The sequence below is a fragment of the Canis lupus genome, chromosome 17, assembly GCF_003254725.2.
Source record: "Canis lupus dingo isolate Sandy chromosome 17, ASM325472v2, whole genome shotgun sequence".
NCBI classification, from domain to species: Eukaryota; Metazoa; Chordata; class Mammalia; order Carnivora; family Canidae; genus Canis; species Canis lupus.
Window position 1 is genome coordinate 27,561,714 of NC_064259.1, and position 23,635 is coordinate 27,585,348.

General features: G+C 34.2%; 1 pseudogene; it reads left to right on the forward strand.

The window, feature by feature from the left end:
- Nucleotides 1-18: 18 nt before the first annotated feature.
- On the forward strand, nucleotides 19-22,298 carry LOC112665001 (ATP synthase F(0) complex subunit C2, mitochondrial-like; annotated as a pseudogene).
- The last annotated feature ends 1,337 nt before the right edge of the window (nucleotides 22,299-23,635 follow it).

The following is a 23,635-nucleotide window of genomic DNA, read 5'->3' on the forward strand; positions in this document are numbered from 1 at the left end:
CACCAGATCCACGACAAGATGACTAATGGTCAGTATTCCATCTATTATGCATCCTACCTAGAGGTCTATGATGACACTGTGGGTTCAATATACTGTTAGCCCAGACTTTGTAACAGGCTTCACATGATAAAAGTGGGTCCTGATATACTTCTTTAGGATCCTCTGAGGGCAGATTATGAAATTTGCTATTATGTATAGTTGTTTTGTTTTATAGAGTATTCCTCAAGAGGATGCAGCCTCTTCTGGAATAAACTCTCTTGAAATTGATCCATGGATATGATTTTGCATTGTGGTAGCTGACATCAGCCTTTTGATCACATGTTTTTAAGGTTTCTGTGTTGCATATGTGTGTTGTTGTTTTTATTGTACAAGACAGGCAATATCCTTACGAAATTACAGTCCAGCAGCCTACAGGATCTGAGTGCTGCCCAGAACTACATGAGCTTGGAAGAATTTGCTTCCCCAGTTAGTCTCCTGTTGAGTCTCTTCTCTCATGAAGAGAAATGTTAGGTCTGTCTATACACTGAAGCCTGACACTTTGATAGTAGCTATGTGGGAAACTAAAGATGATCCAGCTAAGTTATATCTAGAATGACTCATAGAAACTGTAGCATGTCTGTTATTTTAAGCCACTAGTTTGTAATTTGTTATGTGGCAATAGTTGACTGATATGACAGGGATAAGGCTGTTGGACTATCAGCTGGACCAGGCTGAGTCTTACTCATGATTATTGTTATAGAAGCAATGAGGGAAATTAGGAGCAGCTCTGGAAGAGAAAAAAACAATGTCTGTACAAGATATCTGCCTCAGGTGAAGTCTTTGCATCGTCTCCAGAAGAAGGGATGCTGTTCTTGTCTGACAAGAAGAATGTTCCATTTCTGCCAGCTCAGGGAGTTATAGGAAATCTCAGGGTTCAAGGTTCTCAAACATTCTATGTAGATACATCATTCTAAGTTCTTGAAGTCCCTTTCTTTCCTTACCAGAGCTCTGATTTGAGTATAGAAGACTTGTCAGGATGTGAATTTAGCTTTCTCTATACCTTTATTTGGGGGCCTGATTTTCAGTTCAGTGTGCATACTAGTTGCAGGATGGGAGACTCTCTTTAATGGTGGCCTGCCTTGTCATACCAGATGACATGACCTTCAGTTTTTTTTTTTAATTACTTAGTGACCGAAAATTTCTGCCACTCCCATAATAATTATTGTCCACTATGTCTAGAGATACTACATAAGCCAGTGCATTTTATTTCATTTGTATCATAATTCATTACTTGGTTATTACAATGCTACAACATTTCTAGGGTTTTCATTACCCTACTTACTACTAGCAATGGGATCTTAGAAGCATCTGCCCACTGAGTGATGCAATTTCAAAATTTTATCTTGAAGATCTGCATCTTAAGCCACTTATAGTACCAATTGTCTTAATTTGGGTTCCTCCAGAATTTTATACCTAGATGATGCGAGTATCATAGCTTATTTGTGAGATATTTCAGGAAACAAATAACAAAGTAGACATTGAGATAGGGAGGGGAATGAGTGAATAAAAGATATACTACCAAACAAATGATCATCATAGCCAACTGGGACTTAAACTACATGAGGAAATCTCAGAGTTATTGTCCCTAATGGATGAGGTAGTTGGGGTATTTGTATACCAACTCAGATCAATTTTTGGTAGAGAGCTATTTTATGAGCCATTACCTCACTATGACTACAGTTCAGCCACAAGGCTATAGTTCAGCTATTTAAACTTCCACAGAGACTTATCTTGAGACAAAGAGATTCAGATGCTAGGCACTATTACTATGCAGTAATCCACCAAATGATGAGGTAGAGAGAACACAGACTGAGCAACAGGAGCATCTGCTATACTATTCTTTTGCCTTTCTCCAAAAATAATATTATATTAAGAAAATCCTTTAGGGAAAAGTTAAAAAACTGTACCCTCAACTGTACACTAGAATACATGGTAATATTTCTGGGAGATTCCTATTATCAGCCTAATAGAAAGCTATAGGTTAATAATCAAATTCATACCAAAGGGTTTTTTTTCTTTAATCAAAAACTTTCTAAAAATTATTCTTTATTACCATATAAAAATATTTATTATTATAATTTTTAAAGTTGTAATTATTTAATTTTAAATATCCTGGGATTGTCTTATTTACTTTGAAACTGTTGACAGGATACTGAATATTCCTATAAAAATGAAAATTAAGATCATAGTTTGGATTTTTGACAGCTAATAAACAAGGCTTACAGTATCCTGCTCTGTGACAAAAAATTAGATCTAATCCTTTCACAACAATTTGTGTACTGTTGTTTTACTCTCACATACAAATATTTTATGCAAATAGGGATCCCTGGGTGGCGCAGCGGTTTGGCGCCTGCCTTTGGCCCAGGGCGCGATCCTGGAGACCCGGGATCGAATCCCACATCGGGCTCTCGGTGCATGGAGCCTGCTTCTCCCTCTGCCTATGTCCCTGCCTCTCTCTCTGTGTGTGACTGTCATAAATAAATAAAAATGTTCAAAAAAAAATTAAAAAAAAAATAAAAGTGTTTAAAAAAAAAACAAATATTTTATGCTTAAATAATCTATTCCTAACACTCAAAAATTTTACACTAAATATAGCTAAAACATTGAAATGCATATATATATAAGTAAAAAACTATTGTATTAGGATGTGAAATGCTTTTTAAAATTACATCATAATCACCAATTAAAGCATATATTTATATAGGAACTCACTAAGTCAAAGTTTATAATGTAATATCTAGAATAACCATAAAATAACAATAAAGAGAATGAGTAACTATCAAGCAAAAAAAGGAAAAATGGGGTAATGAAATTTAATCAACATAAAAGAAGAAAAGAAAGAAAAAGCAATGTAGTTTAGATAAGAGAGTAAATTATAAAATGGTAGACTTAAACCCAAAACAGTGGTAGTTGCACTAAATGTAAATTAGCTAATCAATTAAAGAGGGATTTAAATTTAAACATTAACTATATTATGCATATAAGAGATATACTTAAAATAGAAAGATACAGAAAAGTTATTTAACACAAAACGTTAATATGTACCTTTAACCAAGAGAAAGCTGGTTTAGCTCCATCAATAGATTTATAGCGAGTAAAGTAGACTTTATTCCAAAGAAATTAATATTAATAAGGAGATACGTTTTATAATAACAAAATATTGGATTCACTAGGGTAATTTAATTTAATTTAGGGTAAATTCTAAACTTGTATATACCTAATAATAGAGTCTCAAATAAAGGGAAAAAATTACAAGAAATAAACAATAATTAGGGTAGGAGAGTTAATATGCCTCTCTCAGCAACTGATCAAACAAGTAGAAAAATACAAAAATAAAAAATACAGAAAACTTGGAAAACAGTGTTCATAAACTTGACCTAATAGAAATACATAAAACACTGCTCAATACAATTACATAAACATTCAAGTTCACATGGATTATTTAACAAAATTTACCATATTTTGAGTATATCTCATCAGTCTTCAAAACATTAAAATCAGAGCGGACAGATCTTCTTACCACAATAAAATTAACCTAGAAATCAATAACAAAAAATAAATGGCTAGAAAATTCGCATGTATTTGGAAATACACTCCAAAACAACCCATAGGTCAATGAGGAAGTCATTGGATATTAGACAATAAACTGAATGATTATGAAGATAAGCTTCATGAAGAGAAAGCTTAGGTCTGTCTATACACTGAAGCCTGATTGTCAAGCATATACAGTTCAGCATATAGTAGATGTTCAGCAAATACTTCCTACAGTAACCGAATGTAACTCCTTTGATGATACTACCTACTGGGTATGAGAGATTTAAATCTGTGCAAAAAAACCCTCAATAACAGTTAAATATTCTGGAAAAAAAAAACCACTGTAAGTAGAGCTCAGAATACAGGCTTCCTATTTTGCAGTATGAGGTAAAGGAATTGGAGGAGGAGGAAGAGAAAGACTAGAGGAGGGCAGTTGAAAAAACAGGTACTATTTTTCATAATTAAAACTAAGACTCCCACCTGCATTGCTTACAGGGTTCACAGAGTGATGCCAAACACAGCCAAGTCTGGGGGAAGAATGAGTTAGCTTATTTTATCTAAGCTTTATATAAATCAACTTATTACTCATTAGAATATGGAATATTCCTTCTGTCTTAAGTTTATATATGCTGGTCTAGAAGTTCTTCAGAATCATAAAATGACTATTACTAATTGTAGAGTCATTTTCAGAATCCATAGCTTCTCATTCCAGAAAAGAAATTCTATTAAACATTACCAATTAAAGATTCAATTGTCATTATTGACCTAAATTAATCAGTTGTAATGATATTAGCATGAAGGTTTACAACATTTTTCTGAAGCATTAATAATCTGTGACTGCAGAAAGGTGGGACTGGAAGATAAATGCCAATATTCTTTCCATTTCACTTGTGAAGCTGCTTTACAAGGTTTCAATTAGATCCTTCTTTTTACCCCTGAGAGAAGCTAACGGATGTATTGCATTAATTATGGTTCTTGGAGACAGGCTCAGGGAAGCCAACATTATAAAATTATAATCACTGCAGTTTTGCAGGCTCTACTTTTTCTCTCATTCCATGTGCTTACAGAGTTGAAATGTGGCTTTACAAACAAGGGTTTCAGAGGTAGTGTAAGACTAGCACCAAAGGCTCTGTAGATCAGGAGAAAGGGAAGGGGGAGGCCATTGGACATTATTTGCCTTTAAATATATGATTGGATGTGGTTTATAGTATTTAATATGCAGCATTCTTTAACCTATTGAATACCACTTCATGTGTATTTATGGCTCTATTAAATTTAGTTTTCTGGGGTGCCTGGGTGACTTAACTGGTTAAGCATCAGACTTTTTATTTCAGCTCAGGTCATGATCTCAGGGTCCTGGGATTGAGCTCCATGTTGTGCTCTACAGGGAATCTGGAGATTCTCTCTCTTCCTCTCCTTCTGCCTCTTTCCTTACTTGTATTCTAAATCAATATTTAAAAAATAATAAAATAATTTAGTTTTGTTTACATATATACATATGTACACACATACATAAATAAAGTGGGAATGAACTCTCATTGAATATAAAAGTTGCATTTGTACATGTTTGTACACATTTGTGTTTATGTATGTATGCGTGTGGGGGTTGGTATATGGGTATGGATAGAAAGGGGTGGGAACTTTTATTATCGTCACACAGAACTGTTCCAAATCACAATGCAGCTATTTAAAAAACAGAATGGATTGATATAGTGATTAGTGATTTCTTTTAATTTTTTTAAACCAAAAATGAATCGAATGGCTCCCCTGAAAAATACAGTGTCAAAAATGTACTTTTTGACTAAGGCAATCACAAGTATAAACTTGCATGTTATTCTAAAAGCCACAGTCTGTAGAAAGAGAAAAGCTAGGGATAAAAATCTTATCTCTCTTTATAAGGGTAACATTTTGAAGAGAGATGCTACAATAGTTTCTTTTTTTTAAATAATAAATTTATTTTTTATTGGTGTTCAATTTGCCAACATACAGAACAACACCCAGTGCTCATCCCCTCAAGTGCCCCCTTCAGTGCCCGCCACCCCAATCACCCCCACCCCCCGCCCACCTCTCCTTCGACCACCCCTAGTTCGTTTCCCAGAGTTAGGAGTCTTCCAAGTTCTGTCTCCCTTTCTGATATTTCCCACACATTTCTTCTCCCTTCCCCCCATTCCCTTTCACTATTATTTATATTCCCCAAATGAATGAGACCATATAATGTTTGTCCTGCTCCGATTGACTTACTTCACTCAGCATAATACCCTCCAGTTCCATCCACGTCGAAGCAAATGGTGGGTATTTGTCGTTTCTAATGGTTGAGGAATATTCCATTGTATACATAGACCACATCTTCTTTATCCATTCATCTTTCTATGGACACCGAGGCTCCTTCCACAGTTTGGCTATCGTGGACATTGCTGCTAGAAACATCCGGGTGCAGGTGTCCCGGCGTTTCATTCCATCTGTATCTTTGGGGTAAATCCCCAGCAGTGCAATTGCTGGGTCGTAGGGCAGGTCTATTTTTAACTCTTTGAGGAACCTCCACACAGTTTTCCAGAGTGGCTGCACCAGTTCACATTCCACCAACAGTGCAAGAGGGTTCCCGTTTCTCCACATCCTCTCCAACATTTGTGGTTTCCTGCCTTGTTAATTTTCCCCATTCTCACTGGTGTGAGGTGGTATCTCATTGTGGTTGTGATTTGTATTTCCCTGATGGCAAGTGATGCAGCTGCTACAATAGTTTCTAAATTTAAAGAACAAAATTTGCTAGGAATTCCTATATGTCACAGTATTACTAAAAGCATGATTAAGTTTAGAAATGGAATTTATTAAGTGATCCAGATCCAGGACTTTAGGTTACTAAGGTTATAAATTAAAAGCACTTGTGTGCAGAGGTAACAGGCACTGGGCTGATTTTTATATGTTTGGAAGGAAAGATTTTATTTTTGATGAAATAAAATTTTAAAAAATAATGGGCAATTAATTAAAAGTCATAAAGTGCAAGGGACAGATTAAGTAATATTAAATTTAATTTAATAATTCAAGGCAATGCTTTCTAAATACTAAAATTGTATAATAAATCATATTTATAGCCTGAATAAAATAAGAAATAAGTGGCTGAAATAGTAGGTTAATTATAATTAGTACATTTTCTAAACTGGCAAACCAGATAGCTTGGTGTGCTAATATATTAGGGATTGGCAGTTATTTCAGCCAAAACAGTGAAAGCAGATGGGCATCTAGACATGGCCTCAACAGACTTTAGTTTTTCATGGTCTTACGCAGGGTCGCAGAAATTACCACATTATCTTTTTTGTTGAAACATTATCATCCCATGATGAATATGTCTATAGACTAAATATTAATTGTATAACTTTTTAACTATGGGAATCTGGCAAGCTATCCCTTTCTCTTTCACCTCATTTTCTTTACTTTAAAATAGAGATAATAAAAAATAAACACAATAAAATAGGAATAATAAGCTCTATCTCCTAGGAATTTTCAAAGGTTAAATTGATATACAAAATAGAACATTGCCAGACACATACTAAACTTCCAATAAATGAAAGCTAACGCATTTTTAAAAATTCCTTTGCTTTGACACTTATGGTATAAAACACTGAAGATATTTTAGATGCAGAGCACAGTTTAAGTCACAAATTCTGCAAATTTTAGTTTTCATTTTGTGGTGTTTGGGTTTATAACAGCTTTGCAAGCAGTTAAATAGATTACAACTAAGTAGACCATGCCAATCTAATTGAAGAGGCAACAGAACTAGGGTTCTATATTTCTTTCCTTTAGCCATTTTATCTATATGAAAATTATCCTCTTCAGGATCTTTTAGAAGAGCTATTCCACTGTTGGAACACTTTTAATAAATGGGATTTAGGCTAGGAAAGAAAATTAACAAGAGACCTCAAAGAAAATTTACTTCAGAAAGAATATAACCTTTTAGATAACATGGTACCTTATAGAGAGTTTAGATATGGACGAGAATTGGTCAGGAAATAAAAAGGGAGGTTTTTTTTTTATGATTCAGGGACTAAAAATGAAATCTGTAATTGGAAAAGGTCTACAAGATCATGATGCCTTTTGAATTGCAAACACCAGGTTAAGAACTTAGGAAAAGGATATTTTGGAAATTGCTCAGGTTGCAAATGATCTAATGCCTTCTCTCTGTTCCCATCTATCAGAGGTCCCATTGCACACTGCTTGTCTAACCTGACAGAAGATTTTTGATTCATTGGCCTTAGTGCTGACCTTTTATTCTCTTAAAACCAAAAGATCCCACATACCGGTGCAGCAATATGGGGAAATTTCCTTTAGAGTTAGGTCTGATTTCAATTATTTCATTTAACACTTTGTGTTTTAATTTTCTTGTGGATGGGGCAGGGAGAAAGTGGGAGGGAGATGGTATAGCATTGCACAAAGATCAAGGATGTTGGGTCCCATACTACCAGGTTCAATTCTCGCCAGTGATAGATGCTGTGCAACTTCTGGAACATATTCTTTACTGGAAAGGACTGTTATTGACTATTATTTATTCCATTGCACACATCATATAGTGTACATAGAACAAGTACTCAAATAATGCTTATTGAAAAGGCGGGCTGTAAAGCAAGTGTTATTTCTTTAACTTCACATTCTCTTTCCTAATCTATAAAGTGGGAATAATGGTACTTTTTAAGCTTGTGGGAATTAAATTAGACAATGTACATGAAATGAACTAGACAAAGCAGCTGACACATGGCAACTTTCCCCAATCAATCACAGGTCTGATTATTTGTATTAAAAATATTCAACCGTACAACAAGATTTTGGTTTTCTTTTTGGTACATAGAGCTATTACTACTTTAAACATTTAGTCTGCCAAGAATTCATACCTTTTGAGTATTTTCTTCACATACAAATTTGATTTTATTATTTTGATATCCATGGAAATAAATATTTTCATAACTATATAACAGAGTTTTAGTTGAACATTTTTATAGGTTAAATTGATTTGGAACAGTTATGATCTATATGAATTATGAAAACCTACATTAAAGAGAGAAAGAAATTTTATGCCAAGAAATACCTTTGTTTCATTTCCTGGAAACATTTCCTTCCTCAAAGACTATAGGATCTGAAGAAGGAAATGCTAAATGCAATTCCATTTATGGTGGTGAAATTGCCTGGAAAGAAGTTGTTTTTCTTCCTATCAGAAAACTGTTTGGTTTTTTTTCCCCCAGAGTTCCATTCACAGAAAGTCATCTGAACTATTTTTTATACTTTCATACTGACTTAACTGAAATACTCTCTAGATTTAATAAAATTCAATATAAGACTGCAATCAAGCATTAGATTCTTTCCTAGTCCATCTTTTCAATGGTCGATATGACCTCTAAATGCCTTCAAGTACTAAATTAGGAAAAGCCAGGCAACTCTAAAGTCTCTTTGTAAGGATTTTCTTTGTCTATGTATTATATAAAGTGCAATTTGTAAGTAAGCTGTCCTGTGTTTCTTTCACCTACAGTACTTTCAGCCAGCAAAACACTGCAAGACCATAACTTGACCTAATACCCATTGATTACCCAGTATGGGGTGATGCTTTTAACCCCATATCAGCACTAGCTCCCTGCTGATTCTAATTTCAATGATAGCAATATGGCTTTAAAGAACAAGAAGGACCACCTGAGACCTTCTACATTTATTCTTATACATTAGATCATCCTTTGGTTCACAGGCCTTTGATGGAGGCGAAACCAAGAGATAGAGTTTTTACTTTTATTAAACTAGAAACACATTCAGATGTACCCCTGCTGGTTTACTGGAAAAGGATACAATCATTAAAACTTTTCACTGATAATTTTGGATACCAGTAGAGGAATGATGTGGTTTCAATACTCTGAAAGCAGAAGCTTAGATAAGCATCCTTGGCCAAGAGAACTGCTCCTGGGGAGTAAAGTCTTTTCCACTAAGCATGTTGGCGTTATTCCTTTTGCTGTCAACACATACCTACTTTCTCCACATGGAATCTAAGAACTTTACACTTAACAGATCTTATATCTTTCTAGCTTCCGTTACCTAAGAGATTGCTTGAATCTTTTAAAATTCCAAGTCCACAAATCCTAGAGAAAAGAATTATTATTTTAAGATAAAGGTTGCATCAGATGCCATTCATTGGGTCCATTAATTGTGGCTAAAGTAACTTGATTACATAAAAATGTGACACCTCTTATGTGAACAATATAGATGCAAGGGAGGAAGGAGAAGATGCTAGAACAATGGAGGAGGTGAGCAAATCGCCTTTTTGCAGTTTGTCATGTCTCATATATTGTCGTACTTTCATACCCACTCCTCCAAATTAGAATTTTCCAGATCCATATGTAACAGTAAATTAATGTACTTTGGACTACCAGGAAAGTACATTTTTATGGCACCTCAACTTGACCTTTTTTGTTAAAGTCCCTTGTTGAGTCAAGAAAATGGTATCTGAATTCTTAATCATTACAGTTTCTCTGCTGTATATTAAATTACAGATCTTATAAGGCATCCAAACTAGTTCTTAACTACTGATATAATGGCTTTCTGGTATTGATTCTATGCACTCTGTTTCTCTGGATCTCATTTTACAATTGATTTTTAACTGACACTGTGATATATTGTAGCTTTTTGTTTGTCTTCATATAATCTCTGTGCATCTAATTTTTCCCATTCTTTTGTAACCATGATAGGAGAAATCATAGTCAACCATTCCAATGAACTATAAAGAAATACGTATGTGGGAAATGTTAAAGACAAAATGTACCAGAAAGCTTTCACTAAAATATAGGCAAATGAGCTCTGTATCAAGTAAAAAAAAAAAAACAAAAAACAAAAAAAAAACAAAAAAACTAGCGTGTACATTGGAAACACTGAATTAAAGCTGTTCATTTATTTTAAGATACTGAGATTTATCACTAATTAGACTTGAGGTCTCACAATTCAGTATAGATTTTAAATATCTCCAATAGGCTTCTCCTAAAACATCAGAATAGTTAAAACAGAAATCTATTGGATTAAAAAAAATCAGTACATTCTTTTCTTCCCAATCGTAGGTAACGTGAACATCATCTGATAGCAATTATTCAGTTAATTCAGCCAAACAGTCAGTGTCACTTTTTGATGTTCAAAATAAGTAGAAACAATGTCCCAAACAAAAATGTTTCCCTAATAGTAGAACAATTTTTCCTTAATTTGTTATACTAACAGTGACAAACCACATTAGTCAATGAAATCTAATTTTTGGTGACTCATTTATCTTTTTTTTTTTAATTTTTTTAATTTATTTATGATAGTCATAGTCACAGAGAGAGAGAGAGAGGCAGAGACACAGGCAGAGGGAGAAGCAGGCTCCATGCACCGGGAGCCCGACGTGGGATTCGATCCCAGGTCTCCAGGATCGCGCCCTGGGCCAAAGGCAGGCGCCAAACCGCTGCGCCACCCAGGGATCCCTCATTTATCTTATGTTTTTTTTAAACATTAGCTTTATTTTCTACGTTATGCCTAAAGGTCAAAATTAACAAGATAAGTTTAATTCAATGGTAAAAAGATTAAAAACTATAATTACTGTATCTCCTCTGTTCATTACTCATCAGGCAATATTATTTAAGCTTATTTAAAAGAACAAAGTGTTACCCTTCTTTCTAGATATGATATAATCTCAGACAGAAGAATCTGGATGTTTAATACTCATAGAACTACTTTAATACAGGTTTTATTACTCGATGACCCAATGTATAGCCGAGCTGTATTTTAACAAAAAGATCCATTAACATTTTCTGGTTCACTGAATCTTATGGAATTTAAATTAACTAATTTATTTTAAAAATTGTTTATTTGATTTATATCCTTTCTGAAAATCAGCTTCTTAGAATCATATGGTAAGACTTAATCAGGCTATAGTCAGAAAAGGTAGAATGAACATTCAAGGGGAAAAAAAGACCCTAAATTATAATAGATTCTGTAAAAGAATACTACTTTAAGTCAACATGTACTCGATACTCAGTCTAAATTAGTCGGTGGATTCTTTACCCATTGTTCCATCATGTGTGCTTATTTAATCATTTCCTTGTATACCAGTTTATCAAAATAATGGTAAGTTTTTGAAAAAAGTCTCTGCAAATTTTGCTAGATATAAACAATAAAATTCAGGTTTTCTAGTACTATTTAAACAAAATTTAAAAAATATATATACTTTTCATTTTTCCCTTAAGCTTTATTGAGGTATAATGAACAAATAAAAATGTATTTAGGTTGTACAATGTGATAGTTTATTAAAAGTATACAATATTATGATTTAATATACATATACATTATGTCATGTTTGCCATAATCAAGTTAATTAGTTCATCACCTTTTGTAGTTACATTTTTTCCTGTGGTGAAAACATTTACGATCTACTCTCTTAGCAAATTTCAAGTAAACAAAGTAGTATTGTTATCTATAATCACCATGCCGTACATTAGATCCCCAAAACTTAATCATTTTATAACTGAAAGTATGTACCCTTTGACTAACATCTCCCCATTAGATACAGGTTCAAGACACAAGGTCCAATCTGTCAAAAGCCCCATGAGGACTGGGATTTTAGTTTGTTGTATTCAATGTTGTATGCCTGTAATCCCAAATAAAACTCCTGGGCATCATTGCTTAACTCTTATTTTAAAAAGAATACTTCTAACATTTTCCAGTAAACATTATATTTACTGTGGATTTTGGAAAATGTCTCTTGGCTTCTCTTTATGTTAACATACATGTCTTCTTATTTATCTGTTTTTTTATTGATAAATATCAATAAAAAGATAAATATCAATAAAAGGATATAAAGATAGATATCCTTTATCTTTTTAAATATAAATTTTAGTTAGTTAATATACAGTGCAATATTGGTTTTTGGAGTAGAATTCAGTGATTCATCACTTAACATAGAACACCCAGTGCTCATTACAAGTGCCCTCTTTAATACTCATCAGCTATCTAGTCCATTCCCTACACTTCTCCCTCCATTAACCCTCAGTTGTCTATTGTAAGAGTCCCTTATGGTTTATTTCCCACCTCCCTTTCACCCCCACTTCTCACGTTCACCTGTTTTCTTTCTTAAATTCCACATATGAGTGGTATTATATGGTATTTGTCTTTCTCTGACTGACTTATTTCATCTAGCATAATACACTCTAGCTCCATCCACATTATTGCAAATAACAAGATTCCATGTCTTATTTTTTAATATATTGAATCTCTATTTCCTTTACACACCTTACACAGGGAGAAGCCCCACTGTGTCCTGCACTGAAGAACTATCCTTACATTTGATGTAATGACAATCATAAATTTTTTGTCCTATGATTTCTGACTTTGAAGTTTTGTTTTTAAAGTACTCTGCTGCCTATAGATCATAAAGATCTCCAAGTTTGTTTTTTCTACTATCTGATAGTTATCTTTCACATTTAGATAATTAATCCATTTAGCCACTTTTGGATGTACTGTTAAGTAGGCATCCATTTTTATTTTTCTCCTTGAAATAGTTTATTTAACCCCTCCTACTAAATTATTTGTCCTATTCCTACTATTTTTAATACTTTCATTGTCATATGTAAGCTCCCATACATACTAACAAATTTTAAAACTTAGAAAAGATATATCAATTCTGGAAAAACACATAGTGTCAAAATGTCTTGTTCCAAAACTTAACAATAAATTTTAAGCAAAATTAAATAGTAGCCAAGGTTTCCCCTTTAGCCATAAACAAAACAAGACAAAAGCCAAGACCAAAAGGTTTTGAAGTGAGTTCATATAAACTTTCAAGTAATATTAAACTCCTATGTTATACAAGTTGTTTCACAAAATAGAAAACGAGGTAAAGATGCCAGGTTCATTTTATGAAGCTAGTGTACTCTTGATTACCATAAAGGTAATGACAAAATAAGTGCATATCCTTTTAACTTGGGAATATATATTTCAAAATAATGCGTAAGCTCAGGGATCCCTGGGTGGCTCAGCAGTTTAGTGCTGCCTTCAGCCCAGGGTGTGAACCGGAGACCCAGGATTGAGTCCCACATTGGGCTCCCTGCATGGAGCTTGCTTCTCCCTCTGCCTATGTCTCTGCCTCTCTCTCTCTCTGTGTGTGTCTCTCATGAATAAATAAATAAAATCTTAAAAAATGCATAAGCTTATTGAATCCTACAGTTTTATTTAATTACATGATCAAGTATGTATATAATGATGGTTCAGTATCAGAAAAATCTATCAATAATATTCAGCCTATTAAAAGAAAACAATCTTTTGGCTATCTCTATTAATTAAAAAAATCAATAAGTGAAGACTAGATGAAAACATCCTTAACTTGTAAAAACTGTACATGAAAACCAATAGTAAACATTATACTTGACAGAGAAATTTTAGATATATATAGATGTTTTAAGATCAGGAACAAAGCCACATTGAATATAGCACTGGAAGTTCTGCCTCATGTTAAAAAGAAAGAGAATTAGGAATTTTAAGGATTAGAAAAGAAAATATACAATTGTCATTATATGCAGATGTTTAATCATCCACCTAAGGGAAAGGAAACAATAGAATAGCATACAAATTATAAGAAAAAAAATGAGTCTTGTAAGTTGCCTGGATACACATTCAGCCTATGAGGCAATACCATTTGTGCACAAGAAATAACCAACTAAAGATACACAGTTCTCTATGGCTCTGTTGTAGGTCTTGTGGACAAAGGTCCTGACTGTCTTTGTTCAAGGCTATCTTTTAAAGGATATCTGTATTTAGAATATGACGGAATTATTTATTTTCCATTACAAAAGATGTGGGTTCCCTTTCTTCAGAGTTCCTCCCTTGCAACACCCCTCACTGCATGTGTAGTCATCCTCTGGCCATCATCTCATTTTCCATGGTAATTGGAGTTCAGAGAACCAATGCAAAAAATGGATATTCTGGCTACTGTTATTGTTGTGAGTAATAAATTACCCTTTGTCTCTGAACCAAGAGTCATGTTTCTTCTGCCAGCATCCATGAATATGTGGTAGGCCAATTTGTTAGCTTGCAAATTGGGTAAAAATCTTAGACCCTTCACAGTTCTTGGCACCAACTAAAGAATTCAAAATAGGGCACAATCACTAACAATAAAAACTTCAATTTACATAGTAATTTACTTCATCTTGAGTATAATGTGGGGAAAAAACTATAGAAATAATTAAGTATATAAAGGGTCTTAATTTTTCAAGAGGTATTACCTTTTTATGAAGAAACAAATTGACTATGTTTAGAAATGGGTCAATTATTTTGAGTGACTCATTGTCCTCTAACAGTTCCAATTTGAAATGTAGATAAAGTTAACAAACGATCTACAACTTATATAGAAGAGTAATTTATGAATAGCTAATTCAATCTTACATAAGTAAGAGTAAAGCAGAGTCATTTGCCCAAACAGAATTAATATTATAAAACATAATTATACATACGATGGGATATTGGCCCAATAACTTTGGCTCAAGAGCATGTACTTATACTTTTAAAAAATGTCAGTGGATTTTTAAATTAATTTTATGTATTATTTAGAATTATTTTGACAATGCAAACCAGTACCATTAAGTAGCCTTTTAGAATTATTTGGTGTGGACAGCCCGGGTCGCTCCGCGGTTTAGCGCAACCTTTGGTCCGGGGTGTGATCCTGGTGACCTGAGATGGAGTCCCACATCTGGCTCCCTGCATGAAGCCTGCTTCTCTCTCTGCCCATGTCTCTGTGCCTCTTTCTCTCTCTCTCTGTTTCTTTCATGAATAAATAAATAAATAAATTTAATTTTAAAAACGAATTATTTGGTGTGCAAAAAATATGCTATCTAATGCAACTTTAACCAGGGGAAAAATGCTCAGGCTATCTAACATCATTTCAAATGTATGGAGTTGCTTCATTACACACATTGATCTGTAACTTGCATGTAGCATGCCTTTTTGAAGTGAACCCAAACTCTAAGCTTACATCGGCAAATATATTTTTTTCACCAGTGATAAAAATTCATCAGTAATGCTGATACCAGGTTACTTTCATAATATAATATGAATAGAAAAAAGCAAATTTCTTTAAAAAAGAAATAAAGGAATATGCAAATTATGATACACTGGCTGTGTTTTAAAAGCAGATCTTCCCATGAGTCTGTATCTAAGTGGAATTCACTGTTCTGAAGGACAAACAGCTGATTTACTCCAAAGAGTATCCTTTAAATCTCCAAGGTTAACATGAAACTTAGTAAATGGATAGTGTAGAAGCTAGTGAAAGATTAGAATATAAATAGAGGATCTCAAACTTTATTGCTGACTTTTGAGGTTTAGAAATAATATTTGTCACATTATTAGAAAGCTATTGCTTTTCAGTGACAAATTGTTTTTCATGAGGGGTTATAATCATTAGACCACACTTTGGATTATATTGATTGTTCAAACATGAAATCTAGTCACAATCTTAGTATTTTTTTCCCTCAGCCTTCCCGGCTAGATCATGCAGTGCTTTACATATTTTTTTTATTGAGGACAATAGCACAACAATGAGGAAAAGAAAGAGTAGCATAGAGTAGTTACTTTGTTTTAATGTATAAAATATAATGTTGCAAATTTAATTATATCACCATGGTCCTTTGATTTTATTTTAATGACCCAGAAGACTTTTTAATAAATGTGCCATTTATTATATAGTTCATCTGTGAGGAAAGGAAAATTAACCCCTAAAAATTCAGGACTTGCTTGACTAAGACAGCTAGGCCTTGATGCTTTTAGGAGTTGAACTGACCTACAGCTAGGCCACTGTGTTCTCCTGCTGGACATAAATGATGTTACAGAGTATCAAATTCAGACAAGGTTATTCTGTGACTATAATGAAGTGAGACAAAAACAAGAACAATTCATGAAGTGGACTAAGAAAAACAACATCACTGTGCAAACCCTAAAAGATCAAACACCCACCTACCTCAGCTTTAGATTTACTCTTCACCTTTCTCTCTTTCTTAGTAAGAATTTTTACTCAATCATCGAACTAGCCACAGTTCCTGAAAGCATCCAATTCAGACCAAAGCCTCACTTGTTTGAACCCTCTCCTAAAACACCTACTCACAGCCCAAATCTTGTAATAAATTCTTTCTAATGTCCTCTTAATGAGATGCTCCATGTTTCCACATTGTGTGCACTCTCCATCCCTGTACTGCATAATAAACCCAAATAGTTTTAGAACCGTGTTCCTGCAAATCTTTTTCTGGAGGATACTGTAACCTTGTCTTATATCCTTAAAAAACAAAAAAGAAAAACAAAACAACTCCCTCTCCAAACAGAGAAACAACAACAGCATAACAGAAACAATGAAAACCTATCAAAGTATGTAATTAACTTTAGAACTAATACCTGGATATTAAGTCTCAGTCAGTGTTGAGAAAATTGTTTCTAGCATACTTCAACATTCCATCTCACTAGGCATCAGGAAATTGCAACTGAAAACAAAAAGTTAATTCTGCTACTATCTGCAAAACCACCTTTCTAAAACTATTTTAAAAAATCAAAAGGAGTCTCAAGAATAAAAGAAGATTGTGGATATGTTATCCTATCTAAAAACTAGCTTATCAAAAACAGTACTTCTAACCTCTATCTTGTAAATGATTCTCTCTTAATTACCATTTAATACTGGTTCTTCACAAACTCTTCCAAAACAGATAAGGGGAGGAACACTTCCCAATTTATTTTTATGGTGTTAGTACCACCTTGGTATCAAAAGTAGACAAGGACACCATAAGATAAAATTATGTACTACTATATCTTAGAGATATAAAAATCCTCAAAAAAATACTAGCAAACCAAATCCAGAAACACACAAAAATAACTGTATACCATGACCAAGTGGTACATATCCCAGGAAAACAAGATTATTTTAACACCCCAAAAAATCAATTGATGTAATACATCATGTATTATGCCGTAATACATATAGGCAAAAAAACAAAAACAAAAACAAAAACAAAAAACCACACACACAAAAAACAAAATAAAACAAAATAAAAACAACCTCATGTGATCATCTCAATAGACAAAGAAGAAACATTTGATAACATCCAATATTCTCTCATGATAAAACACACTAAAAAAGAAAAAATAATAATACAGGGTACTTCCCCAACCTTATAAAGTGTACCTACTAAAATTCCACAGCTAACATCATACTTAATGATTAAAGACTAAAATTAGGAACAAGACAAAGAGTGTGCACTCTTGCTATTTCTATTCAAATTGTATATGAGATTCTAGCTAGGGCAACTAGGCAAGAAAAAGAAATAAAAGGTCTCCAGATGGAGAGGAAGAAAAAAATACTCGATGGGATGAGCACTGGGTGTTATACTATACATTGGCAAATTGAATTTAAATTTAAAAAAGTGTAAAATGAAATCTCCATTCTCAGATGACATGATTTTATGCATAGAAAGTAATCCAATAAATAACTTAAAACTAATAATGATTATGGCAAAGGTCCAGGATATACGATTATTATACAAAAACCAGTTGTATTTTATATACTTGAAATAAAAAATTGAATTTAGAAAACAATACCATTTATAGCATTAAAAGGAAAGAAATATATAAATTTCACAAAAAAAAAGTGCAGAGCTTACACTCTGGAAACTACAAAACATTGCTAAATACATTTATAAAGATATAAATAAATGGAAAAACATGCTATGTTCGTGGATTAAAAGGCTTAACATTGTACATGGTAAAACTGTACATGGTAAAACTGTACTAAAACTGTACATGGTAAAACTGTACTAAAAATTGATCTACAGATTCACTGAGATTTCTATCAGAATTTCAGCTCACTTCTTTGTATAAATTAATAGATGATTCTAAAATTTGTATAGGTTATAAGGGACCGAGAAGAGCCAAAACAATCCTAAAAAAGAACAAAGTAGGATGACTCAAACTACCTGATTTCAAAACTTACTTTACAGCAACAGTAATTAAGACATTGCAGTACTTGCTCAGGAAGACATATAAATCAATGGAATAAAATTGAGAGTCCATATATAAATCCACATATCTGTGGTCAACTGATTTTTTACAATAGTGACAAAACCATTAATAGGAAGAGAATAGTATTTTCTTTCTTTTGAAAAAAGATTTATTCATTTTAGAGAGAGAGAGAACATGCACCAACAAAGGGAGGGAGGGGCAGAGGGAGAGAGAGACACAAAGAAGCAGACTCTGCTGAATGCAGAGTGGAAAGTGAAGCTCAATCTCAGGACCTTGAGATCATGATCTGAGCTGATATCAAGAGTCAGATGCTTAACAACTGAGCCACGCAGGTGCCCCAAAGAATAGTGTTTTTCAACAAATGCTAGTGAGATAACCAGATAGCCACATGTAAAGGTATGATTGGACATTTATCTCACACCATATGCAAAAATTAACTCAAAATGGATAAAAGACCTAAATGTAAAAACTAAAACTACAAAACTCTTAGAAGAAAACATAAGAATAAGTCTTTATAAACTTGGATTTAGCAAAGAGTCCTTAGATATAGTATTAAAGCTTAAATAACAAAATAAAAAATAACCTAAAAATACATAAATTGACCATCAAAATTAAAAATAAATTGTACTACAAAGGACATCATCAAGCAAGTTAAAGACAGGGACACCTGGGTGGCTCAGTGGTTGAGCATCTGCCTTTAACTCAGGGTGTGATCCTGGGATCCAGCATAGAGTCCCATGTGGGGCTCCCTCTGGGGAGCCTGTTTCTCCCTTTGCCTGTGTCTCTGCCTCTCTCTGTGTACCTCTCATGAATAAATAAATAAATCTTAAAAAAAAAGAAAGCTAAAAGACACAAACCAGTGGTTACCACATGGGAGGTGGTAGGGGGATGGATGAAATAGCTGAAGAGAATTAAGAGTACACTTATTGTGATGAGCCCTACCTAATGCATAGAACTCTTAAATCACTATATTGTACACTTGAAACTAACATAAAGCTCAATGTTAATCATATTGGAATAAAAAAAATTAAAGCTAAAAGACACACTGAAGATTGGGTGATAAAGAACTTATATCTAGAATATATAAAGAACTCTTACAATTCAACAACAAAAAAGACAAATAGCCCAATTACAAATTGCAAATAACCTGAATGATCATTTATTCAGAGAATTTGTGACTTTATGTTTATATGATGAATAACGTAAATACAATTATATAAACATAATTTTGGACAAAAGAAGTCACAGAAAAATATGATATGATTCCATTTTTATAATGTATTTTAAAAGACCATCTTGTACTATGGTGATAAATGTTAGGACAGTGGGTACCTTTGTTGGGGCAGAAACTGGAAGACAGAACAGGAGCACTTCTTAGGGTGCTAATTTCTTAGTAATTTGTTAGTAAAAGAGATTAGTAAATTTCTTTTTTCTCGATGTTGGTGTTGTTACAGAAATGTTTATTTTGTAAAAATTCATTGAGCTGTACATTTATAATAGGTGCACTTATCTGCATATGCACTTTCATTAATAAAGGCTCTACAAATGGATATCAATAAAGATACTACAGGGATCCCTGGGTGGCGCAGCGGTTTGGCGCCTGCCTTTGGCCCAGGGCGCGATCCTGGAGACCCGGGATCGAATCCCACGTCGGGCTCCCGGTGCATGGAGCCTGCTTCTCCCTCTGCCTGTGTCTCTGCCTCTCTCTCTCTCTCTCTGTATGTGACTATCATAAATAAATAAAAATTAAAAAAAAATAAAAATAAAAAAAAATAAAGATACTACAAATGTACATTAAAGAAGTTCTATGAGTTAAATTAAGCTTGAGAAACACTAACACATATAACAGTATATTTTTCAATAGGGTGGTCTTTGATTATATGTGATTTTCTTATTTTAAATTTATATTATGCCACATTCTAGAAAGTATTAAAGCTGGATCTAAGAAGATAAATGAAAATATAGCAAGACACAGGCAAAAGAGAAGAAAAGTAGAGGTAGAAATTAGAAGCCTATGATCCCAGTTATGTGTATTTATAAGTTATTTGCACTTCTTTCATCAGTCTTTGTCTTCTTTTGCAGGTCTCGTTGATGTAGGAATGAGTTAGGGGCAGATGGGAATAGACAGGGAAAGATAAGGGAAAGGCCCCAGAGTCAGGCTCCTACCCATCCAGAGAAAACAGAGATAAGACAGAAAAAACAGAAAAAAATAAATCTGGCTCCCTAGTTCCAAAATGTTATGGAGTATCCTCCTTTAATGGCTACTAAGTAATCACAGAAATATGTCATTAAAGTGTTGTCAATAGTCCCTGCTCAAACTAAGACAGCACAAGACTCTCAAGGCCATGGGCTACCTGACTAGGCTTACAGAAATCCCAGTTATAGAGAAATGTTAGGGAGGATATATTAACCAGAAAGAAGGGAACACCTTGTTTGGGCTCATGATATTTACAAAATCATCTTGTTTGTTATTCTGATAGTTATAAGTCCACCATGTTTGTTCTAAATATCCACCCTGATATTGACAAGAAATTTACCAAGTTCCCTAGACAGTTTCCTATAAAAGACAGACCATGAAAGCCCTCAGTGGCAACCCTGTCAGGACCCCTCTCACTTTTGAGAGCTTTCTCTGTATCTCCACCTAATAGAACTCACTCTCTGTTGTCCATAAGATTCATTCTTCGACTCCATGAGACAAGAACCAAGCTTCCCTGTGTCACTATTAACTATGTCTTTTATTCAGCTTGGTGTATAGTTAGATAATAAGGAAAGTAAAGGGAATATCCATATTCCATTCTTAGAATTTTACCTATTTTATATTTATCCAAGTAAAATCTAAAGAATCTCCTCTGAGAGGCTCTGAAGAGTACAGTGGGACAGTGCGAGTCCTTAGCAAGATAAGAAGTTCTGAGAAGGGCTATCCTCCTCTGCTTTGGGGCAGCCCTTGCTGCCACCTTCCTTTGAGCTCCTGTAGCCTTTGCCTTTAGTGTTCATTAAACAGTCTTGTTACATTAAAAAAATTTGTCTAGATTTCTGCCATTTGCCAACTTGTTTATACTATCATGAATCTTATATACTACATTATTAAAGAAAACTCCATCAAAACAGTGTTGGTATCTCAGACTGCAAAATATTATTTCCTTTCTTTCCAGGAAAATGTTCGGAGTTTTTGCTGTTATAACTTCAGAGCTGAGTCAGCTTGAAAAATATGAAGCATAGCTCTGTCTTCTCTGAACTGGGAGAAAGTCTCCTGCAAGAGCCCCTCATCCCCTGACAATGTATGCCTGTGCAAGATTCATCTCTACCCACTTCTTGGTCAGGAGCACCTCTCAACTGTTGAGCTGCACACTGTCTGCAGTGGTGCTAAAACCACTGGAGACACTGACAGATGAGGGCCTCAGCATCTTGGCAGCCCCACATCCCCTGACTTCACGTATTCCCAGCTGCCACTTCCAAACCAGCACCATTTCAAGGGATATAGCATCCAAGTTCATTGTGGCTGGGGTTGCCATGGTAAGGGTGGCTGGCTCTTGGGCTGGAACTGCGATTATTTGCTAGCCTCATCATTGATTATGCCAGGAACCCTTTTCTGAAGCAATGGTTCTTCTCCTATACCATTCTGGGTATTTGCCTTCTTGGAGGCCATGGAGATCTTTTGCCTGATGGTGGTGATTCTCATCCTCTTTGCCACGTGAAGGAGCTGTCTCTACCTCCCATAGGTCTTTGTCCTGTGTCTCAATGGCCCTCTATGTTCCTTTTCTTCTACCTCCCCAGGCAGCCTGGGGAAAGTGATTGGCTCAGGATATGATAGAGGGAAGACAAATAAATATACTCTATTAATAAGGAAAAAAGATTAAATAGTTAAGGCTTATTTTTAGGTAACATCTATTATTCAAATAAAAAATGAAATAATGATAACAAAGTATTTTAAAATCCCTTTACTTTTGTTGTTAATAGTCTTAGGAGCCATGTTTCGGTTCAATTCAGCTATGAGTCTTTTCTTTTTCTCATTTTATAATTCTGTGTTCAGTCATATGCTAGATACTCTGAAAAGATTTTTAAGACCTCTGCCTTTAAATAACTTGCATTCTCATTGAGTGCCCATCTTGGCTATACAAAAACAATAAAATGTGACAAGGCTCATTTCAGTCCATGCTCTGCCAGGACCAGTCCAGGTACCAAGGGCTGCTTTCTTTGAAAACCCTTAATTAAGATCAGCATGATTGGCTTGACAGATTGTGTTCTCATTGTCTTGATAAAATGAAGCAAGTGATTGGCTCAGGGATGCTGCTGATGGACAACTGAGCTAGGTTGAAGGTTCGTTTGCTTTCAAAGTTTGCTTTGCATTTGCTTTGGTTTAATTTTATTTTTCATAATATTTTGTGGTTCCCCTGACCTCTTACTTTAATCTACAGCTGTTGTCAAATACATAAATAAGCAGACATTCTAGCTCTAAGAAGCAAGACAAATGATTCCTCTGATTCAATTTGTTTGAGAGCACAGACAGGACTATGCTTGCTACTACTTTCTACTTTTTTTTTTCTTTGTCCAAGATGATCCATTTATTGTCAGTATCTGAGAGAAAGAAAACATTTTTATAGTTATGTGTATTTATAATTGTGACATATACCAAAGATTGAGAAGATAGTCTGGTAATAGCCACTTTCAGTAGACATGTCTTTAAACAGATGGAAAGAACTGAAGATACTAGAATTGTTAAGTTCTTAAATTGAGAAAAAAAAAAAACTTATACATGAGGTAAAGTCCTTTATTTACTCTTTTGAGGTTCAAAGAATTCTGAGCAGAGTTGAGAGGCTTGGCTCCTATTCCTGATTTTGCATTAGAGAAAACTAGTCATCTCATTCTTTTGGGCTTCAGATTCTTTTTTTTTTTTTCTTTTAAGGATTTTATTAACATATGTGAGAGGGGAAAAGGAGACAGGGAGAGAGCATGGAGAGGACAGAGAGAGAAGGAGAAGCAGACTCCCCACTGAGCAGGAAGCCTGACATAGGGCTCAATCCCAGGACCTGGG